At 32.1% G+C, this 12,040-nt stretch overlaps 1 long non-coding RNA gene across 1 annotated transcript; it reads right to left on the bottom strand.

Annotated features, from left to right (window-relative positions):
- Positions 1 to 4,231: 4,231 nt before the first annotated feature.
- LOC143044773 (uncharacterized) lies at positions 4,232 to 7,345 on the bottom strand. Its single transcript, XR_012968770.1, has 2 exons — positions 7,199 to 7,345; positions 4,232 to 5,495 (listed from the first exon to the last, which is right to left on the bottom strand). It is a non-coding gene; the product is annotated as an uncharacterized LOC143044773 (long non-coding RNA).
- Positions 7,346 to 12,040: the final 4,695 nt, after the last annotated feature.

Raw genomic sequence — 12,040 nt, 5'->3', positions numbered from 1 at the left:
TTTATTCAAAACAATGAATTATCCAGTTCCTTTTATACTTAAAATGTTTCATTGATTTACAAATAAAAGTACATGTTTAATGTGTGTGTTGTTACAAAAGTAGTTTAAATATTTATTTTTAAATTATAAACGCAAAAGAATAATCCATAACCACTGTACTTTAAAACGACAATGAACTTTCGCATACCGATTGTCCGTCATTCAATTTTAACACTTGATTAGTAGTGCGGTGACAGAAGTGTAAAAAGTCGTCTAGATTGCGAGTTTAATCTCCCCAAATAACACACGGCTAAAAATGGTCTTAACTTAAAGACAAATATATCTTCTTTACATTTTGCCCTGTGTCAGCATTTCGTATGGTCACATTTTTCTAAAAAGTCGTTTTAATGACTAGTAGTATATTGGTGAGTTTCCACCCCCCCCCCCCTTTTCAACATGAAAATTTGTGTAGATTTGCTTACATTTAATTGAAATATTTTTTTCTAAAGCTATTTTCATCTATCAAAATATTCTATTCAGTATTTTATTTTCTTCTTATCTATAAATTTGCTAACATTTGACTGTTTAAAATTGAGGTGATTTTAAATGGAAATTCTGACACAAACTTTAGTTTCTTCTTCAAAGCAGTCATAAAAATTATCCAATTATATTTTAAGCATATAGTATTTCATAAAACTAGTTATTGATAAAAATTTCGGAACCTAAATATGAAAAAGCCCTAAGAAATCAATGCAAAAAGAATAGAGTAAAAAACCTCAATTTCAACACGGAACTTAATCACTTCCCTTCCATAACATTTTGCGTATTAGTCAATAACTTGCTCTCAATTGATATATGACATTACTACCTTTTTTGCTATTATTAACAAATATTTTCATTAAATTTCATTAATATATGGCATATACTTTCTTTACTATGTTTATATCCAACGTTTTTTGTTATAAAAAACTTAATATACTTTGTCAGAAAAGTCGTATTGTAAAAGTCAAAATAATTGACGGATTGTTTCAGTAAATATTCCGCGACATGTACGATTCGTCAGGTCCGCTGTAACTTGCTCCGTCAAGTACAAAGAAAAGACAAAAGTCGTTAAATTTTATGCAGTGCTTAAAATATGCCAAAATATGGATTGAAAGTTTGAGTCAATTTACCAGTATAGGGAAGTTGACTTGTGTATCTGCAATGAATAAAAGATTGGATGAGGTGAACATCAAGGTATTTCATTCGATAGCTATGAATTTGAAGAACTGCAGGCAGTTTACCATCGTTTATACTACAAGAGTTACACATGTAAACAGAATTGCCTCCCCCTTTTAGAGTGAGGAAGCTTCTAACCTGACATTCAATGACGACAGATAATTATCGGACTGTTGTCCCTCAGTTTCGGGTGTTTGTACCGCGTTCTAGAATGCAGTCGTTCAACTGGAGCGCTTGTATATTTTGTGTCAACAAAATTTGCATTTGAGAAAGATCGAAAACTACGCAAGTTTAAAAAGATGAGCGTATTGAGAATGTTTTATCTGTTGCAGATAAAGTTAAAGTTGACATAGTTTCTAGTACTGCTTTTACTAAAAAAAAAATTGGGATATTGACATCGTTTAAATGGTGAAAAACGGTTCCTCATGAAAACGTTACTTGATAAATATAGTTCTTTTCTTCCTACTGATTCTAATTTAAAATAGTATAAATTCAGTCTAAAGTCATTGACTTCTATAGAATTCATGTATCATACAACTTCAAAAAATTCAAGTCAAATATAACATAATATATATAGTAGCAACATAACTATTGGCGATGCCATATCAGCTACAAGTTAATTGAAAACTGACCTCAAAATCTCAATGTCAACAGTAATAGACACACCTAACGGACAAATATTGCATTCCGCTGCAAGTATACTTAGAAAAGACATAGAAACTCTACAAATTCTCATAGAAAAATACCCAACTTCAAATGAATTGTCTCTTCCTTCTTCAATTCAATCAATGCCTTCGTATTCATTGCAATTCCTTTGATGGTTAATCGATGATACTGCATACAGCCAATAGATATAAGGAGATGTGGTATGAGTGCCAATGAGACAACTATCCATCCAAATAACAATTTATAAAAGTAAACCAATATAGGTCAATGTACGGCCTTCAACACGGAGCTTTTGTTCACACCGAACAACAAGCTATAAAGTCTCAGGAAATGGCACAAGAGAAACTAAATTGGGTAAATGCTTGGCAATTGTTGAGTCAATCGGTTATGTTTAGGATTTGCTTTACAAATGTACCATGGGTTAGGTTCAAAACACCTTGTTGAAACATTGAATGCCAATTGGTTCTGTGCCTCGTAAGGTGAAGTGCGACGCTATCTAAGTATTGCCAACCATGACATTAATCGAATTAAAGATGGTGTGTACGTCACGTATAAGGTTTCCCCAGCATCTTTGCAGACAAGCATATGATGAATGTCATCACACCTTCCTAAACCACCTACTAGTATAAGATCTCCGTTAAATCTTGGATAAATTGATAGGAATGGTTTAAAGGCGGCTTTTTTCCGAGGGACAAATGTCTTCGGACCTCCTAAGATACCTTGTCTGTACATGTAACGGAAAATCTGTGTGCTCAAAAAAATGTAATATTGATTTGAGCAGAAGCTTTCAAGTACAGACCTGTGTCCAGGAGTAAAATGTGTAGAAATACCAAAGCATGTCTTGTTACAGTTGATGAAAATGGAGATAATAGAGATAACGCTTGATTTTATATATAGCTTGTTGCACTGGTACACATTGCCTCGGGTTTGGAGAGGATTGGCGCCCCTTTAAAAAGTTAATCCCGGCTACATTCTGTATGTGTATGTCTCATCAAGAGACTGTAATGCAGTCGTTTGTTTCTATATACTATATTTGTTGGGTCTTTTTCTTTTTTTCTTTTGTACATTCATCAGGCCGTTAGTTTTATCGTTTGTTTAACATTTTTCATTTCGGTAATTGGAGACTATATATATGCATGCAGGATGGAATACTCTCATTGTTGAATACCGTATGGGACTTATTATTGTTAATATATGTGTCAGTTGGTCTCTTTTGATATTAGTCTCATCGACAATCATATTACATCTTCTTTTTTATGGAATACTTTTGAAGTTTGTGGTACGTTACAGGGAGAAAAAAGGGGGTCATAAGTACAAAACCGATTATGTATTAGACAATAACCAAAGTAAAATAAACAACAACGCATAATACTATGGAAGCAGCAATAAATGTGAAAAACAAAAGCATCGAGTAGTCTATAAATAAAATTAGAAGTATCCGCAAATTCAATTTGAGTTCACATTTGACCGTAGTGTTCTATTGCTTTGGTTTGATACCTCATCAAGTATGAAAGTTTAAAAAATAATTGTAAAGTATTGTCCTTCATGACACTTGATTTTTACCTCAAAATTAAATTATTCATAAAGTTATGGTACTCTAAACAATTTATGGTTGGAAAACTGGATTTTTGAAGTTTTGTTTATAAAACTTCGTTTTAGGAATTTTTTGGATGAAAAAATCTTAATGATTCAGGTTTATGTATAAAAACTAATATTACTAAAGCCAAAATAGTATCGTTTGTATTATTGTCGAGTTTATAAATAGAAAAATATGTCAAAATTGAAACCCTTCAAAAAAATTTCAGATTTGTACAGATGACCTTTGACCTCAATTTGAAAAAAATGTGACCATACAAATTGTAAAATTAAATGAGGCTTAGTTATAAGACGATATTTGATTAAAATTTTTATAAACCAATAGTTATGCTAAGAGTTAACATGAGAAGCGCATGCGCAGATAGAGGTCACTATTCAGAGATATTCATGTATAATTGAATAAATTTCTGGGTGGGTAATGATGAAAAAAGGGTGGGCATGTTAACTCTTAGCATAACTATTGGTTTATAAAAATTTTAATCAAATATCGTCTTATAACTAAGTCTCATTTAATTTTACAATTTTTATAAACCAATATTATGCAAGAGTTCCCATGAGATTTGAGAGCCAATTTACTTGAATACGTGTAATTTATACCTGTTGTGTAGGATTACAATAATGTATTGGATTCCCAAATTACTATAAATTAATATATAGCAATCAGCTCACAATTAGTTATATATATCTATAACTGTTTCAACGACATACGGAATACCAATATATATGTAGGCAACAAAGCCATTTCATAATATGGATTTTGGTAATGATAAAGACATTTTCAAATAATATTGTATTAACTTATATACATCATGAACATTGGTACATTATAAGCAAAAACAAAACTATTTTCCACGAAGTACTCGTACACTATAGTTATCATTGTACTCTTAAACAGTAACTGGTCTATTGTAAAATTGCCTAAAAGTAGACTCATTTGTCCATCCTGCTGATTTTAAAATAGAATTTACTGACACCCCAGCTCTAAGTGCTGCTGATGTACTAGCTCCCCTAGTACTGTGTGTTTTGAAAACAGAAGTATTTACACCTGCAAGCTTTAAAACCAATTTAATCCAATTACTAATTGTTGACTTTGTTGGGTGATGGTATGGTTTTACAAATGTAACAAAAAGTTTTTGAGATGTACGTATTGCAGATGTTCTTTCGATATAGGCGTTTAAAACTGTTACAATACACAGTCTTGTGTCATCAACAAATGCTGGCAAACATATTGGTGATAAATGTTTTCCTGGTTTTGAGGTTTTCAAAACCTCATTAATTTCAAGTACAACATTGTCTTTTGTAATTTTCATAAAATCTAAATCTACACAATGTAACGTCTGTATTCTCTGTCCAGTAACTAGTGCTAATAACATGACTAATTTCAAAGTTAAACATCTCAGTGACAAAAGCTTTACAGGCGATAGAGTAATCAAAAATTCTAATACAACATTAACATCCCATGTTTGCTGATATCTAGGGAACATTGGTCGTTTATTATAAACTCCTCTGAGGAACCTTTTAACTAAAGGCCACTGACCAATTGGCAGTGTTTTTCCCAATGTCAAATATGACGATAATGCAGATCGTGCTGTGTTAATAGAACTATATCCTACACCGGACTCGTATAAAACTGTCAAAAATTCCACTACATCCACCTCAGTTGGCGTAAAAATATCAATCTTTCGTTGACAACAAAATGTACACCATTTTTTGAGATATGTCCAATACTGTTTTTGTGTACTTTGTCTCCAGGATGAGATGACAATTTCTGCAGCCTTTTTTGATAGTCCTGTATTTTGAACAATTTGCCCGACAATCTGAAGACACCCAAAATCAGTTTTTTCAACGGATGTTTCTTTTGAGGATCTGTTGGCAGTATCAACAACTGTTGTCCTTTTTCCCTGGGTATTATGTAAGAATCCTGAACAATATGATGCAGTATTTGAGGGAACCAATGTTGAGTGCTCCACAAAGGTGCTATTAAGGTTATTTCTGCTTCCTCCAAAATCAGTTTTTGGATAACTTTTCCTACCATGCTAAAAGGAGGAAAAACAAATGAGTTAAAGTTAGTCCATCTTATAGAAAAAGCATCTACTGCTTCAGCATTAGGATCAGGTAAGTATGAAATATACCTCGATAACTGATGATTTATCCTTGAAGCAAATAAATCAATATCATGCGGACCATATATTGAATTAATACACATAAAAACATTAGTGTTAAGTTTCCATTCTAGATCTGTATTATTAGAACGTGACAATTTGTCGGCTTCAACATTTGTTTTTCCCGGTAAATGACAAGCACTTAACCAAATGTTTCTGTGTATACACCACTGCCATATTTCCCTTGTTAAGGTGTTAAGAGATTGAATTCTACCTCCCATTTTGTCTATATAGGTCACAGCTACCATATTATCCATGTATATTCGAACATGTTTATCAGATTTTGTTGAACAAAAACATTTTAATGCTAAAAACGCTGCTTTCAGTTCTAAATAATTTATGTGTAATTTCTGCTCTTCATAAGACCAAAAACCCTTGGTTTGAAGTTGTGTATTGTCGACAACACCACCCCAACCAGTTTTTGAACTGTCTGTTTTTAAAATGATCTCAGGATCTTTTCGTACTAATGGTTTAAAACTAGACTCAACATGAGAAATCCACCAATTTAACACATCTACTGATTCATTTGAAATGATGATTTTAGTGTCAAAATCGCCATTGTTTTGTTTTAAAAACTTGTCTTTTTCTATTTCTAAAGATTTTATATATATAAGTGCATGTTCAACTCCTGGTTCGGCAGCAATCAATTTGCCTATAATCTGTGCAAATTGCCTGATTGACATTTGTCTGTTTTTAACATATTTACAGCATGTAAGTTTTATTGCTTGTGCTTTTTCAGTTGTAAGTTTAATTGTCATTGTTATTGAATTCAAAACAAATCCTAAAAATGTAATTGTTTGTGTCGGTTCAAATACAGATTTGACAGGATGAATAGTAAAGCCTAATTTATCCAATAAGGTGACTGTATCAGAAATATTAATTGCACATTGCGAATAACTATCACTGATCAAAAGACTATCATCAATGTAAGCTACATTTTTGTGTCCAATTTTTCTTAAATGTGAAAATGGCACTTTCAAAACTTTTGTAAATATCCTTGGCGCAGTTGTCAGCCCATTAGGCAAACATGTATATTCATACAACTGATCATTCCAATAGAACCGTAAATATTTTCGGTCTTTGTGGTCAATAGAAATAGAATAATATGCGTCTTTCAAATCAATAGAAGCAAACCAGCAGTTTTGTGACACACACTGTATTGCTGACTTTAATGTTTCCATTTTAAAATGGTGTTTTTCAATATCATTGTTGAGAACTTTTAAATTTAAAATTACTCTACATGTACCATCCTTCTTTGGTCTTGTAAAAATATTTGAAACATATTGATTTTTAATATACGTCACTGGTTGTATAATTTGTTTCTGTAAAAATTTATCTATTTCTAACTGTACCATATTTGTTTCATCTTTATCAAATTGTAATAAATTTGGTTCTTTGTTTTGATATGGAATTTGCTCAAACTCAATTTGATACCCTTTTACAACATCTAAACCCCAGTTATCTGAAGTAAGACTCATCCAATTATCTAGGAATGTTTTCACTTTCCCACCAATAAAATTGTCTGGTGTGTTTGAAAATGTAAATTGTGTATTCAATTGCTGAACTGAAGTACTCACAGGCAAACTAATTTGCTTTGGCAATTCTAAAACTTCTTGTCCTGCTCTTGGAACTTCTTTTTGAACTTTTTCTTTTTGTAAGTGGGTTTCCCTAAAAAATCTTTCTTGTTTGATGGTTTGTCAAAATGACGTTTCGGTACATGTACATGTACATATGGCTTCTTAAAAGTTTTCTTGTCATCATGTGATTTCTTTCCAACATTAAAATTGGTTTTGCCCAGTTTCTTCCCTACTGTATATTCAGCATCCATTTCTTTGACTTTATCTTTGATGTCATTTCCAAAGAGAAAATCAGTTACTGGAACATCATCTTTGCATAAAGCTTTATATTTTGGTTGTATTTCTGCTTGTATTAAAGCTCTTCGTCTAAAAGTAATGTCTGCATACGTGACTTGAGTCATTTGGTACGCGTCCTTACAGAGTTGTGTAGCAGAGTGCACCTCTTCTGTCGTGAGTCCATCATTGGTTTGAGATTTACCAAGAAACATGTCCATTAAATACAGCATAGGACACGCTGCTTTGCCCAATAGGTTTTGAATTTTTTGTAGTTTGACGTCGTTCATTCTATTAGATATTGACATCTGTGACCAGATACCTGAAAAGGAAATGAATTCCTGTATTTTATGTCGGCCTCAATCAAATAATTTATATTGATTTGAATTAAATTTTTAAAAAATACATTTACATGTACATGTATATAAATATATATTTATTTTCAAAGAATTGAATTTTAATTAATTTTAAAATTTAACATGTACATTTTTGTACATGTATCATATGTTTAATAGTATATTTACTTTATATACACTCACCCAAATTAATTTTTGGGACTGTCAAACTGTGTACATTTTCTGGCTTTGCATACTTTTTGGTTAGCTCATCAACTTTGTTTTGCTTGGCCTTTTTTCTCAAGCCATCATTGACAACAGATGCCAGTTCATCATTTATCTTTGGACCAGCTTTCTCTTCAGTTACCATGAAGCCTTTCATATCTTCAATGACAGACATAGTGTCATTGTTTTTATTAGAAGTACTATTACTGTTAATGTTAGTATGTATTTCTTGTTGATCAAGTTCATTGTCAGAATTATTTGAGCTTTCTGATTCACTTTCACTTGAGACATCAGATAAAGGGCTTGCTTCCCTTTGATTTTGTTTGTTGTTTTGTGATTGGCAAAGTTCTTGAAGTTCTTTCATGTAACTTTGTGTCAAAGACTCAGATTGTACTCGTGATCCATGTCCGTGGCCACTTTCAGTTTCATATCTTTGTTTTTTAGAACTTGATGGGCTTGCGTCATCACTAGCAGATACAGTACATGTTGTACGTCGTTTGCCACATTTGTTTTTCTTAACTGGCGTGTTAGAATCAGTTCTTTCATTCTTCAACAATGCTTGTGTTATCATTTGAGTTTGTAGCAGTAACTGATACAGATCCGGTTGTTTGTCAACACCCGGTGTTTGGTTGATTGACACATGTGACAATCGAGCTCCGCCCCCTACGCACAAATTGTCTACATTTTCAAGTCTAGCTTCAAACACAAGTTCATTATTAGAAGCGTTATCAATATTGCAGTGTTGTTGATTAACTTCGTGAAAATGAAGAAATCTACTGTCATTCGAAGAATGTCTTTCCATTTTGGAATGTTCTTCCTTTTCATCCGCCATTACGATCGGATATTTGGACAGTCACACTGTGGTCACAAGAACGACCTCGACCGCAGTCGTCAGTCTTATAATGTTCAAGGACCTATAACAGCAAACGTTGCTGATATCACTGTTCATCCATTGAACATAATAATAAATCCAATTAATAAGAATAGAATCAAAACTTTCAATAATAAGTTTCTAAAATTTTCCACGTGTTAACCTCTTAAAATCTGCTAACGCAGTGACCTCTATCTGCGCATGCGCTTCTCATGGGAACTCTTGCATAATATTGGTTTATAAAAAGTGCTGACGACAGGCATATTGATATAGTACAAGGTTTCTTCTTTCCAATGATATATTATATAGGTGTGTGTTCGGTGGGGAGATTAAATTTTAAAAAATCTGCCTTCAGTCACCGCACTATAGAGAGTTAATAATTGTGAGTCATTTGTGGATGCTATGTGCGTTTGGCGTACTACATATACATTGTGGTATCTATAATGCGTTTATTTACATATCCAACTATAGCAGTCATCACGTGACATTGACAACGTCACACATCACCCGTATTAAGCCCAGGTAAAATGTATAGAAATGCACAGAGGCTTTCAATAATCGATAAATTAACGTACTCTAATTTCATGATACAAAAAGTACGGGAATATATAGTAATTCCTCATATATTAAGAAATATATTTATGCCTTTTGAAAAAGTTTAAATTTTGGTCTTCTCCCTTCCAAATGCTTTTGAAAATTTGTCTTGTTGCCTCGATAAGTTCACACTGTTAATCATCCAACTCCGATAAACATTGGATTTTCTGTCGTGTTAAACCTAAAATTGCGATTTAAACAAAACAGATGGATTAATTGTGGGAATATGTGCTTATTACTATATTCATAAATATTTGAAATATCGTATATGCAATAGTTTGATTTTTTATTATATCCCTTCCAAATTGATTTGAAAATCAGTCATTTTCAGAAAATCTGGTATTATTTTTCAAGATGGCGACCTCATTGACAGCGTGGGACGACTTTGTAAAAATATATTTTGTAAGATTGTTACATTGAAAATCAATTAACCGTTGGATGCTCGCGTTTTCAGTCATTGTCTTACCTTAAGGGCATACGATACAGTTTTGAACCTGTATTTACAAGTTGATGAAAATTTGCATATAGGCTATTTTTTACCTGATTAAATCAAATATGTCATAAAATATACCTTCATGTGCTACTTTTTGAGTAATATGAGGTCGAAATTTTGTATATTTGCTCAAAATTCAGATTTGTGTCCGTATTTTCCTTTTCGAAAGCACGACGTAACTTTTTTGCTTTAAAAGATAAACACAAATTGGTTTTTGTTAAATAATCAGTCATTTCTGTATTTTATAAGTATCATTGAAAATTATGTAATTTTTATTCCGAAATAACTCTATATTTATCAAATGTTCGTGATTAGAGGAAAAAACGTCATTTTTTGCTGCATGTTTATCAAAATTAAAAAAATTGCGCTATTTACAGTTTTATAAAATTTTGGTCACATAATCTCCTTGCAAAATGAAACAAATTGCTGTTTTAAAAAATAGGGGTCCATGCACTCGTTTTCAAATTAAATTAGTTTGATAAAGCTGTTACATGCTGTTAATTTTATAAAATTTTGAAAAAAGATGGCGACCAAATAATTTTCAAACGTGGACGATGTTCGACACTTATTTTGTACATGCACATAATTCAATTTAATTTCACTGTTTACATTGCAATTAAATATGACCTATTATAGTTACTATAATGATAGCCAAGGGCATAGCTAGATAAAGGAGATAATAATTAAGTCATAACATCAACGTGATCAAAGATCGAAAATAAATATGGCAATTAATCACGATGTAAGTTTTGACAATACCTAAATAATAAATAATAATAATACCAATGTAGATTAATTAGTATTCTCGATGCAATTTATTACGATATTATTTTATATTTATAAAAAAAAGACCTCGAATGGATATTAAATAACCAAGGTGAAATAAATATATTGTTTAATTTTCTTTAAATCATTCATCGGGTAGCCAGTAAATTTTACATAATCCTAATTAAACAAGTAACATGCAGAGTTATCGAACGTAATTATGACTGGAATAGTTGCATATGACTTAACTCCGAATATGAATATACAAAATATAGGCCATACATCTATGAAACAGCAGGTTGAACGCACTTACAAGTCAGAGGTGCCAACAAGCAAGTTTTCAAAAGTAGAAAACATTTGATAAGTCCTAAAAACCAATCATCAGACAACACTAGTTGTGACAATAAAACATTTGCCGTTCGCATAATTATTATGCAAACCAGGAAATAGATTTAAAGATTCATGTTAAATTTGAAGAGTTATACTAGTATTACATTTGAAGAATAGCATTTTTGGTGAAAACCATTATACATATTTGATGCGTAATATTAGTTTTTGAAAGAATGAAAAAAAAATCAGTTGTTCTTTGTTCATATGTACATGTATTATATGTCTCTGGTATCAGATATGAAGTATAATGATATTGTAATTATATACTTTACATTTATGAGACGACCCCTTTACGTGATGTTTTATGTAGTATTTAAGACAACATGCTATTTAAAATCGTCACATTCAACATGGGAATAATATACTGATATCAAATTATGTTCCAGAAAAATATTATCATTTCAGTACGTTTAATTGCAATGTAAATGGTGAAGTTGAAATCATCCCTTCGTAAATTTTACGGACGCCATCACGAGTTAGTTGACCGTTATGGAATAACCGTTTCACAAATGATATCGGATATGTTCCTTACGTCGTAACTACAATCCCCTTCCCTTTCATGAATGTGACCTACCGAATTAGACTATTTACCGGATTTGTAATCACATAAGCAACACGACGGGTGCCACATGTGGAGCAGGATCTGCTTACCCTTCCGGAGCACCTGAGATCACCCCTAGTTTTTGGTGGGGTTCGTGTTGTTTATTCTTTAGTTTTCTATGTTGTGTCATGTGTACTATTGTTTTTCTGTTTGTCTTTTTCATTTTTAGCCATGGCGTTGTCAGTTTGTTTTAGATTACGAGTTTGACTGTCCCTTTAGTATCTTTCGTCCCTCTTTAAATGTGCCATATATTTATTTGTTGTTTCATCATAGCCTGAGCAAATGTTGGAAAGCA

The sequence above is a fragment of the Mytilus galloprovincialis genome, chromosome 9 (assembly GCF_965363235.1).
Source record: "Mytilus galloprovincialis chromosome 9, xbMytGall1.hap1.1, whole genome shotgun sequence".
Classification (NCBI taxonomy): Eukaryota; Metazoa; Mollusca; class Bivalvia; order Mytilida; family Mytilidae; genus Mytilus; species Mytilus galloprovincialis.
The sequence above is the reverse complement of the archived record's forward strand: the minus strand, read 5'-3'. Positions and strand labels throughout refer to the sequence as shown.